At 37.1% G+C, this 13,200-nt stretch overlaps 1 pseudogene; it reads right to left on the bottom strand.

Moving 5' to 3' along the window:
- Window positions 1-13,200, bottom strand: part of LOC131648904 (uncharacterized) — a 98,079-nt pseudogene that overhangs the window by 8,620 nt on the left and 76,259 nt on the right.

Genomic DNA, 13,200 nt, shown 5'->3' with positions numbered 1-13,200 from the left:
GTAAATAATACATGCGTAGGAAGGCCAATTACGCAACAATGCTCCTTGTGTGATACTAGCGTGATTTTCCCAATGTCAAAAATTTTGAGAGACGCACCCCTTAACCTGAAGGAAGTATCCTTAGAGGGAACTCGAATTTTATCATGTCATGCCACGAACCTGATATGCACTTCCCCAGTATTTGAATTCTTGAAAGATATGCCCCAGTCAATAGGATCCTTGATTGTATACCCCTTGTAATCCTCGAAACTTTGCCCCTGTTTAGGAGAACCCTCTGGATGTGGTCCCCCATTCAAGAGTCTTTATCAGAAATGATCGCCTCTGGTTAAACCACTCTGCTTGATGCTAAGTATTGATTTGAATGTGAAGCAGATGCTTTTCAGAATGATTCATGCGTTTGGTCGTATCTGATGGACAAGAATTCGCTGAGTACTCAGGATGAGATGATGTTTTCCAGGATATTACTTGAAGAGGTTCCTTGAAAGGATAGGAAATTGTCTTAAACAAGACTGTGCTTTAAACAAAGCTCGGGGACATGTTTGTGAAGAGGGTCAAAAGATTCCTATAGAGGATAAAGATTATTTTAAGGAATGTGGTGTTTTAAACAAAACTCAGGAAAAGACATCTTGAAGAATATTACCCTAGAAAGGATAGGAGATCGTCCCAAAGAAGACTGTACTTTAAACAAAGTTTGACAAGGTACGTGGAAGGATGAGAGAAATGTTTTTAGAGAAAAAAACTGCCTGAAACGGCTAAGAGATGTCTTAAAGAAGATTACCCAAAGTGGTTCCTGGAAAGGATGAGGGACATATTAGAGAAGATTACCTCAAAAGGTTACTATAAAGGGTAAGGAATGTCTTAAATAAGACTACCTAAAGAGGTTCTTAGAAAGGGATTTGTCTTAGAGAAGACTATCTGGAAAGATTCCTGAAAATGATGAGAAATACCTGGAAAGGTCATAGGAAGGACGAGAAGATGTGTTTTAAAGAAGACTATCTGAAAAGGGCTCCTAGAAAGGATAAGAGATATTTGAACATGTCTTAAAGAAGACTACCTGAAGAGGTTAAGAGATGTCTTAAAGAAAACTACCTAGAAAGGTTCCTGGAAAGGATGTGAGAGTGGTATTGACACCATCTGATACTGAGTGACCTTTGCATCGTGCCCCCAGGTGATGGACTTGCCCCATGGTCTATTCAGCGTCTATGAGAGATTCCATGGATCTTGATTAGATTGCCCAGATAAATGGGATAACGACGGGTCGTGCCCCATGTACACATTAGCCTTTAGCCAACCAAGTCAGGCGTAAGAGACGTTTCTTCTTTTTGATGTGCTTCTAAAGCTACTTTGTCTGTCGGTAGGATTTTTAGTCATTAGTCATGCCCCATGCAACTTCTCCCTGATGTTAAGCATTTGAATCTATATAGACAAGTGTGCTTTATAATGAAATTCATAAGATGCGAATGCATATGTCTGTCTTGAAAGTTTAAAAACATCTTTGAGTAAAACGGAGTTTTTTTTGTAAGAAAGTGATATCAACTCAAGAGTTATAGTAGACCTTAAGGAGTCAGGATACCTTTTGGTAACGGTACGTTTTCGAACTAACCATGCTTCAATTAGGGCTTTTAAGGGTTGTAACGTGGCCTGGTTCACGGTTTTAAAAAACAAAGGATAATGGCTCAAAGTTTATTTGTACCCATCCCAATCTTCGTGATGTTCTCCAGTCCTATGCTCAGTTAACTATGCATTTAAGCTCCAAAAGACTTTGGGAATTGTAATACTGACATTTATGATGGTTCAAAAACCAAAAGTTTATTTGCAAAGGCAATCATCCTCCTTTTTTGTAATATTTTCCATTTGTCGAGGGTATGTAGTGACCTCTTTTCGACTTTGTTATCCCTAACTTTTGCCTGAACTGCTCATTTTGAAACTACAGTCAGCGGGATGCCCCAATTTTGCCTGAGTCTCCTTAATAGGTTTTGACTTAGCAGGCCTTGCGTTGTTTTTTTTCTTTTTCTTTGCGGATATTGACTTCCAGACTTTAATGATGACGGGGAACCATCGGTGATTATGTTCAAAGGAACAATTTGGAATAATTAAGTTAACTGAGCAGCTACCCTACCCCAGGTTATGTTTTAAGGGTTTTATTTTGTACGTGAAGGAAAACTCCTACTTCTTCGGCTCAAAAGGGGTTGACGAGGGATTAACATCCTTATATCTCCACTGTTTAGGAATTGAAATAATGCATGTACCTCGTTAACACGGTCTGTTCGAAAGCATAATGTATGAGATGGTGGTATCGTTTTCGTCATCCTCCCTCTAAAGGTATACAGCTTTAACGAGAGTTGAATATCGCAAAGAAGAAAATTAAGTAAAAACACAGTTTTATATATAGTGAAAACACTAGGAATAAATCAAGACAAATGTAAGCAATGCATTAATGATTATGTAAAGTACATAGAGTATGTCGTAAGACAATGTTTAAACAAACAGAAAAGAAATTGCGAATGAAAACGAAACTAATGATCTAAGAAGCCCTCCTTCTAGCCATCCATAGCATTAGACTTGCGAGGCTCTTCGAACTCAATGAGCCCTTCTTCAATTAAATCTTGGATCTTATGCTTCAACGGCCCACAATCCTCTGTATCATGACCAGGACTCTCTGAATGATAGGCACACCTAGCATGGATCTTGTACCCAGGAGCGGGGTTAGCTGGAGCTGAGTATGGAGGCAGCAGAGTTATCAAGCTCTGATTGAGCAGATGTTGCAAAGCTTGAGACAGTGGCATGTGCAACGGGGTGAATGATCGTTTTGGCTTGGACCTCCAGGTGCGTTGGCCACCCTGTTGTTTATGTTGATCCTTTCGTTGTAGTGCTGGGGTCTGATTAACCAAGATTGCCCCAACAGTGTTGGGTTCCTTTTTCCCATCGTATGACTTCTTTGTGTGATAAGAACCTGAGGGTGCCCCTTGTATCTTCCCATTTTTAATCCCATTTTTAATCCTTTCACCAATGACTACCAAGTTCGAGAACCCTGAAGATATGCTTTCGACCATATTATCGTAGTACGGTCCTTTCAAAGTACCCATAAATATGTCTACCAGTTCTTTTTCCAGCAAGGGAGGTTGGACTCGCGAAGCCATTTCTCGCCATCTTTGGGCATATTCCTTGAATGCTTCATCCTTATTTTGTGATAGATTTTGCAGTTGCAGCCGGTTGGGAGCCATATCCAAGTTGTACTTATACTGCTTTAAGACTGTGTTAGCAAGGTCATTCCAACTTCGGATATAAGATTTCTCCAACTGCATGTACCAGTCAACAGACGCTCCGCTTAAGTTATCTTGGAAGAAGTGTATCATCAGCTTTTGATCGTGGGCATAGGCAGCCATTTTTCGCACATACATGCGCAAGTGATTCCTCGGACATGTGAGTCCTTTGTATTTCTCAAAGTCGGGAACCTTGAATTTGTGTGGGATAGTCAAGTCTGAGACTAAGCTCATTTCGAAGGCATCCACATCGAAAGCATCGTATCTTTCTACCACCTTTAGTTTCTCCTCTAGCGCTTTGATCTTTTCATTGTCCTTGGAGTCTTCCCCAGAGTTGGGAATAGACTGCGGTGTTTGAGGTGCTTGGTCTGTGTTGTCCACCTCTTGTGCTCCATATTGTAGATCCAGGTGATCGTCATCCTCATGGATATTGTTAGTAGGAATGCGAACTGTGCGGGATGTCCCTTTCGTCTGTGGAAGGGGCACAAATCCTTCTTGAGAGGTCTCCCCTTTCTCTTGGAATTGGATAGCTCTTCTGACAGATCGGACCTAGGGTCTGTCCTTAGCAGGGCCGAAGCCAGTCACAAATCCTAGCAGCGGGTTTTCGTCGTTGGGGATCTCATCCTGAACCAGGGTTTCCCTAGACTGAACCTCTTTTGCCTTTTCTTGTTTATCCAGGAGGGCCTTCATGAATCTTAGCATTTGAGCCATACCTCCTTTAACCTCTTCCACACTACCCTTTAGTTGATTCACCTCCTCACGAAGGGCGGCTTGATTCTGTTCTAGCTGATCCATTGATTTCTTTTGCTGAAATCTGGTTTGATAAGACGATCAGGATGTTAGGTTATCTTTCCCAATGGTCTCTTGCTCTGGAGGTAAAAGAGAAATCTTCTTTCAATGCCATGAAAATGATATGCATGCCATGAATGATATGCTTTATTCGTGTTTATGTCTTATCCACATTCATTGATTAAATATAATAAATCCTCCTTTTTTTATTATTTTTCTTATTATTTTTTTTTCTGTGGATAAGACATGATGCAAGAATGCACATGATGCATGATGAATGCAACAATTATATGATAAAAAAAATAATGAAAACATACAATTAAACACATAAGCACATAAGCCCTAAGTTCATAGGTTCGACGTAACGTCTTAGGGAGCCTACCCTTCCCATGGGTATGTTCTAGAAGGTCTCATGGGGCCGTTCGTAGCCTCCAAGACTTTTTGTCTCTTTGGATTTTAGAACAACTCCTTGGTCCATGAGGTTCGAATTTTAGGGGTAGGTTCTCAGAGAGATCAGCCAAATACCCATTCCTGCCCTCAACAAAGTCAAGCATCATTTTGGACATTTCCGAATATTTGACCCACTCTGAGTGGAATTATCAATAAGACTCGTAGGCAATGCAAGTCCCCCTTGGTCTTAAGGATAATTCCTACGCTTATGTTTTAACGCAATTATTTAACCCAACAGTGCAAATATCAATATAAAAATTAGGCAGTTAATGCAAATATATTAATAAAACAAATATTCAGGCAAATAATTAAAAAAAATTAACAAAATTAAATATTTTTTTAAAAGAATCACAAACCCTAAACCAAAACCCTAAAAATGGCAAATTTGCCAAACCCTAAAAATTGGCCAAAAACCTAACCCTGCCAAAACCTATAGGAGCATAATATTCACCATTATAGTGTGCCCCCAGCAGAGTCGCCAGCTGTAGCAACCTGCCCTAAAAATTAAAATTTAGAGTTGCCACGTATTCTACCAGGGCAAATAGGAAACCCTACGTAGTCAAGAGATTCGGGGTAAGTTATTATATTCGGGTCAAGGGAAGGTGTTAGGCACCCTTAACCCTTTCCTAAGGTTTTGAATTAAAGCAAAGGTTTTTGGCTAAAATTATTAAGGTTTAATAGCTAAAGAAGTGAATAGGGTGAAAAGTGAGATTTTGGGGAAGGGGACTCGCCTTGTTGCCAAGTGCCTACGTACCTCCTTATGGAGGATCAGAGTCTACGTAGTTCGGGGCAGGGTTGTACGCCTTAGATTTGATATGAATGTATTTGAAGGTATTTTGAGTTACCTATCGTAGTTTTGAAATTTGTGGTTTGCAAGGCATTTTGAGTTGCCTTATTCGCATTATTGAAGAGATGAGTGTTTTAAGATGGCGTACAACCCTGATATTTAATATGCACTATTAATCGCAATGATCAATAGGTTTGATCACCATAATTAATAGATTAGTGGGGGATTGCTAACAATTCTAATCGATAGGTTCGATTATCACTAATAGCAAATAAATGTGTTTTAGTAATTAATTATTTAATTTTATCGTTATCCCTCATAATCGATATATTCGATTACAAAATAATAACGAACTTTCAAAAGGGAATATGCTAGTCATCGCAACTAATAAGATGGTTGAAACCCTTTAGCAAAATAAAATCCTATTTTTATTTTAATTAATCAAATAATTAAATAACCGATTATTACCCACCGCGATCAATAAATTTAATCGAAGAGAATAATAAATTAAATTTTAATATTCATCATATTTTAATTCAATTTAAAAAAATTAGATTTATAAATATAAATAAAGATTAAAATATCATTATATAATTATAAGTAAATAATAAAAATAAATATAAAGAATTAGAGAATTAGAGGACTTTGATTCAATGTGGCTGGGCTGAAGGTGTATGATATAGGAATTAATTCTGGGGCGTTTGATTTAGGATGGAGGATGATCCTATGGCCAAATTTAGAGGTATAGGGTGCGCTATAGTGTTGTGTATGCACTGAATCAAGGGAGGCTTCTCAATAAAAAAATGGTGTTGGAGGAGGGACTCGAACCCACGCTCCCCCCCTCACATGCGTTTCTTCCCACCATCCCAGCCAAACGTTTTACGCGTTTATAATACGCGTGCATTAAATAAAATAAGATAAACAAATCACAAAACAGAAACGCGCGGGAACTTTCAAAACAACCAGTAAGATGATGTCACGCCATCGTCTTCCTCGCTCAACCTGCAAATTTCTAAAAAAATAGCTACGGAATAGCTATGATTTCCTTCGTAGCGAATAAACCTGCAAACCCTAAATATCACATGCATGCTCATAAATACTTCACGACCATGGGGATTTCTTCGTCCAAGGCCCCTGAACCTAAATACAACCCTAATTCCTTCTAATTTTACTCCTAACAAAAAGCCCCAAATCAAGCTCACGAACCCTAACTTGTCTATCAATGGTGAAACACGTATAAATCATGCAAACGCCAATTAAAAAAACAAGAAACGATCACAACATTAAGACAAAGCATGATACACAATCACATTCACCTAAAAAGGCATGAATTACTCTAATCGATTCAAGGTTTAGAACGACTTACCTGGGCTTATATGGAGGTATTCTCGGGGTTCTGAGGCCGTGTGATGATCCAAATAGATTAGGAATGCTCCAAGGAACGTATAACAATGCTCAAACCTCTTTGAAACACTTCCAATCATTGAAACCAAATTTGAGTTTTTTGAAGAATTTTGTGTTCTTGAATGCCCTGCTCTGCCCAGAATTTCGTCCCCTATTCCATTGCTTTGTGTTGTATATTTATAGAGGCACAAATTAGGTCAAGTGAAAAGCCCAAAAAGATCTTTGAATCCCTTCTGGTAATTTTGTGAAAATTTGATTTATAACTTTCTATTTTTGATCAAATTTGCTCCAATCCGTTCCAATTAAACCATGCACGAATTTGTATGGGAAATATGGTGTAATTTCTAATTAGATTTGATTGGAATAAGCATTTAAATCATATCTTGGATTTTCTCTTGATTTATTTGACTTTTAATCACCATTTAAATGAATAAAAATCATATAAAATCAAATAAAACTCTAAAATTCGTGGCAAGTGATTTTAGCAACTTGGATAACTTGTGGACCAAGGTTAAAACTTAAAAAGTTAGGCCCATTTGCAAGAAATTCCAATTTGAACCCCTTTTATTTCATACTTTGCCTCCAAAATGGCCCAACTTTAGCAAGGCATATCTCCCTCAATTTTTAAGATATGAAGGAGCTCTAGGACTTTTTGGAAACCTCAAGATGTCCTCTATAAGCCACTTTGGAACATATTTTTCATTTGGAGATTTTATCTTGATGATATGCCCTTTGACAAAAAACTGCTTTTGGTTGAATTTTGAAAAGGACCTATAATCTTTTGTACCATATCTCCCAAATGATGATTTTCTAGCCTTGGCATGTGAGAGACAAAGTTGTAGAGAATCCAATTTCCTTCAAAATAGCCTTTGAGTGAGAAATTTCTGATGTTCCATATGAAAGTTATGCCTGGTCAAAGTACAGTTGACTTTTTGGACAAAAAACCCTGATTTAGTAACTATCCCTTTATTGATTTTGAAGCTTTTCCTTGAGGAATGTTAACCTTTGATCAAATGATGAATGATACTTCATAATATTATTGTTAACAAAAAATCAGGAGTTTTGGCCATACTTTGACCCTAGTTGACTTTTAGGTCAAACTAGTCGACTGTGGATCATCTAAGCCATTGAATGGGAAATCCTTGAAGTTGAAGCTTGCCTTTTGACATGGAGACGCCTTGAGACATAATGAGTCATATGAAACTCATTGGAGACCTTATTTTGTTAATTTCTTTAGGAGAATACAAAACCCTAGTTCAAGAGATCCTTGCTTAGGAGAAGGCCTTGATAAAACCCTTGAGCCTCGAGCCATTGAAGTTGAAATGAGGATGGAGAATTTTGGGGTATGACAGGATGCATTCAGAAGAAGATTTAACTCTGAGTCTCTTAAACTAAAAGAAGTATGCCACACTCATGCTAATGAGAAATTTTCTAAATATTTGAATGCTATCATCACTCTTGTGATAGATCTATGGGCGCTAAAACCTCCTCTAGCAATCAACAACACTCCTTGTTCTACATCCTCTGAGCATATGAATGTTGATGATGATCAAGCAATTCCCTTAGCCTTGTTGAAGAAATTTCTGACTAAAGTGCGTGAAGACATCTGTGAAGGAAGAATACCAACTTGGGAAATAAATGCAAATCAGTTGACTCCCAATGTTCTCATTGTTTCCTCTGTGCTAGCAAATGTTGCTAGTGACAAATATTCTAAGATGCTTGAAACGATAAATGATCTCAAAAAGGAAAATGCAGAAGTCAGAAAACGACTAGACAGGCAGGACGCAACTAACAGGGAATTCAAATCCTTGATGAGGAGTCTACAAATGAAATCAAAAATCTTCTACTATCTCTTGTTCCTAAGCAACCTTAGATTCCGTTTTCTATCTAAGTTTCTGATATAGCCCTAGTTTTTTTTGGTATATTTATACTTTGCTTAGTGTGTGGATTTTTTTATCACTGCTTTATAAACATATGTGTGTGCTTCGTTCTATGCTCCTTGACTATTGTTGGCAATCAATCATTGCAATAATAATCTTCTAAGTAATCGTATCGGTAAAATATTAAAAATAGTGAAGTAAGTTCTCTTGTTAAAAGTTATACATCAAAAAGATGATATTCCTAGACAAGAAGTATCTGCTTTGAAAGTGTGCAGGAGCATTTGAGTCTTCAGAACTTCTAGAAAAAGAGTACATGCACAGCTTCATCTATCAAACGTCTAAAGAAACATACTGAAGAATTTATCTCAGGGAGCTATAAATCAGAAATTAATTAATCGGACTATCCAACTCAGGGGGGGACTACACATCTTAGGGGGAGAAATCACCTTGTCATATCCCAAAATTTGCCATGTTATGATTGTCTATGTCATTTTATTTCGAATAATTGATATGGTGCAGTCGGTAAGAATTTAAGGATAAGAGTGTGCGATCGAGAGGTCCGGGGTTCGAATCCCATTTCTAACTTTTCCTCTTTTATTTTTATAATGTTTGTTTCTAACCTCCTTTTATTTATTTATTTATTCATAAAAAAAATCATAAAAATATAGTTCTTTATATTTTCAATTTTTAATTTATTAGTTTTAGTTATTTGTAGAATTATTATTATTTTTTAAATATAATAGAATTTGGGCTTTTTTTTCTTCTTGTAGGTTTTAACCTAATTCTTCATTATAAATATAGATTTTTCTAACAATTAGGGGAGGCCACCTTTTCACCCAAGGACTCTGACTCTCTCTCTCGGCACAGACGATTAACCTTTATTTTCACATACTAACAACGCATAGCTTTTGCTTTTCTTTTTGTCACGTACAGAAAAGAAAACACAGTACATACACACCATACTAATACACGGTACATATCCACCTCTTCACTAATTCACACTCTTTTCACCATCTTTACTAACACAGTTTTTTTACATAAAAATCCTATTTTGTTTCTAATCTTTCTTTGAGCATTTTTCACAATTATACATAAACTAACGGTCTCCATACTATCATCACAAACTAATAAGTCATTAACAAAATAAACACTAGTTTTTGTATAGTTTATCTCCTTTGGGAGAGCAATTTATTTGTAATTGCAGGATACTCTAAATCTTGTAAGAGGAAGGCAAAGCAAACCCCGCACAGCAGATCTGTGAGTAGTCCATCGCGATTCCCTCCGACGGAAACCATCGCGCCGACCAACCGCACTCCACGCAGATCCACCAACAACAAAGACCCTTCGATTCACGATATCTCTGCCCATGAACGATGCCGCAAGAAGGCCGCGCAACCACCGCATGCCCCCGCAGCCGCTGATCCGCGATTCACTACCAGCAAACACATCTCCCACCGTCACACACCAGGTTCTTCCTTAATTTGAGCTATATATTGATTAATGCTTCATTTTTCCTGTTGAAGCTGTAATAGGTGAAGAAGAAGATGGGTCACGAAGAAAGTAAAAGAGATGTGGGTTTCTGTTTATCCATCCAGGTTTAATCAATTGTTTTTTTATGTTATTAATATTACTATTTAATATCCCACGTGTCGAGTTTTGAATGGCTCTGGATTATGTTGTGAAATTTGGGGCGGCACCCTTTCCCATTGCTGAATGTTTTGTTTGTTTCAGTACTTATTTTATATATTAACTTAAGCTATCTTGAGAAATGTTTCAATATTAATTGGATATATTATTCTATCAACTGTGTACCATGGTCCTAATTTAACGTCATGTAAGCTTTCTTATTAGTTAACCACTTAGAATAATTATTATTTTAAACAGTAGTCTTGTTTTAGATCTGTCAAGATAATTAGGTTAGATACTTAGTTTTGAAATTTTAAGTGATCGACATACTATTACATAAAATATAATAACAAATTTTTAATTTAGTTAATAGTTTGAAAATAGGCAAAATATTAGGTTTTATTTTATTATTCGTTTCGACCGTATTAATCTGTCGCAATGGGTAATAATCGATCATTTAAATATCAATTAAATTAATATAATTCAAATACATATTATTTGGCTAAAGGGTTTCAACCACTTTTATTGGTTGCGATGATTAGCATATTTTCCTTATTCTAATTCGCTATTCTTTTTAATCGAATCAATCGATTACGAGGGGTAACGATACAAACTAATTATTCATAAAATTACTAAAAAACACCATAATTCGCTATCAGTAATAATCAAATCAATTGATTAAAATTGGTAACGATACAACTTCAAATCTGTTAACTATGGCGATTGAATCTATTGATCGTTGCGGTTAATAGTGCTAAATCAAATCAGGATTGTACGCCCAAATCCTAAAAACACTTCAAAACACTCAAAATACACTAAACCACGATACTACGGTGTTTCAACACTGCGATGTTCACAACTACGATAAGGTAACTCAAAATACCTTCGAACATTCGCATTTCAAAACAACTTCAAAACAATTCAAATACATTCAATTCAACTCAAAGGGCGTACAACCCTTCCCCGAACTACGTAGACTCTGATCCTCCCTAAGGAGGTACGTAGGCACTTGGCAACAAGGCGAGTCCCCCTCTTCCAAACTCTAATCATGTTCAAATAATTAACCTTTAACTCTATTTACTGTCTGTCATCTTTCTTTATCTTTTGCCACAAACCTTCATCTTTGCAATGTTAACCTTTAGGAAAGGGTTGGGGGTGCCTAACACCTTCCCTCGACCTGAATATAGTATCTTACCCTGATCTCTTAACTACGTAGGGTTTCCTATTCGCCCTTCAGAATAGGTGGCGACTCTAAAACCTTCAATTTTAGGGCAGGTTGCTACAGCTGGCGACTCTGCTGGGGATAACTATAATGGTGAATACTATGCTCCTATAGGTTTTAGGTTTTGGCAGGGTTTAGGTTTGACAACTTTTTAGGGTTTGGCTAATTCGCCTTTTTTAGGGTTTGTAATTATTTTTTTATTTTTAAAAAAAAAAAAAAATTGTTTATTTGTTTTTTTTCTAAAAAATATTTAATTGTTTATAATATGTTTATATTTTATTATTTATGTTAATATATTTATATCTAATTGCCTGTTGTTATATTTTTATATGCATTGCTGGTATTTTCTATGTTGTGTTAAACCCTAAGTGTGGGAGTTAACTTTGAGATCAATAGGGGAGCATGAATCGCCTACGAGTCTCATTGATAACTCCACTCGGAGTGGGTTGAATATTCGGAAATGCCCAAAACGAGGCTTGACTTTGTTGAGGGCAGGACGGGATATTTGGCTGATCTCTCCGGGAATCTACCCCAAAAATTCGAACCTCATGGATAAAATGAGTTGTTCTAAAATCCGAAGAGACAAAAAAGTCTCGGAGGCTACGAACGACCCCATGAGACCTTCTAGAACCCCCTATAAAAAGGTTGGCTCCCGAGAGCCGCTACGTCGAACCTATGAACTTATGTGATTATGTGCTATATGTATATATATGTGTTGATCATTTTTTTTATTATTTCTTTTTCCATTCATCATGCATCATGTGCATTCTTGCATCATATCTTATTCAAAAAAAAAACGAAGAAAGAAAAAGGATATCATGCATATCATGCATGACATACACATCATTTTCATGGCATTAAGAGAAGATTTCTCTTCTATCTCCAGAACAAGGGACCATTGGGAAAGATAACCTAACATCCCGACCATATTATCCAACAAGATTTCAGCAGAAGAGATCAATGGATTAGCAAAAGCAACAGGGTGGCCAACGCACCTGGAGGTCCAAGCCAAAACGATCATTCACCCCGTTGTACATGCCACTGTCTCAAGCTCTGCAACGTTTGCTCAGTCAGAACTTGGTGACTCTGCTACTTCCATACTCAGCTCCAGCTAACCCTGCTCCTGGGTACAAGCATCATGCTAGGTGCGCTTATCATTCAGATATTCCTGGCCATGATACAGAGGATTGTTGGCCATTGAAGCACAAGATCCAAGATTTGATTGAAGAAGGGCTCATTGAGTTCGAAGATCCTCGCAAGTCTAACGCCATAGGTGGCTAGAAGAAGGATTTCTTAGATCATTGGTTTCGTTTTCATTCGCAATTTCTTTCCGTTTGTTTAAACATTAGTCTTACGACATATGCTATGTACTTTACAATAATCATTAATGCATTGCTTACGTTTGTCTTGATTTATTCCTAGTGTTCTCACTATATTTAAAACTGTGTTTTTACTCGGTTTTCTCATTTGTGATATTCAACTCTCATTAAAAGTTGTACACCTTTAGAGGGAGAATGACGAAAACGATACCACAATTTCATACACTATGCTTTCGAACAGACCATGTTGACGATGTACAGGCATTGTTTCAATTCCTAAATAACGGAGATATAAGGATGTTAATCCCTTGTCAACCCCTTTTGAGCCTAAAGAAGTAGGAGTTTTCCTTCATATAAAATAAAACCCTTCATACATAACCTGAGGTAGGGTAGTTGCTCAGTTAACTTAATTATTCCAAGTTGTTCCTTTGAACATAATCGCCGATGGTTCCCCGTCATC

Source organism: Vicia villosa, linkage group LG2 (genome assembly GCF_029867415.1).
Source record: "Vicia villosa cultivar HV-30 ecotype Madison, WI linkage group LG2, Vvil1.0, whole genome shotgun sequence".
NCBI lineage: Eukaryota > Viridiplantae > Streptophyta > Magnoliopsida > Fabales > Fabaceae > Vicia > Vicia villosa.
This window is presented reverse-complemented; position numbering and strand designations above follow the sequence as displayed.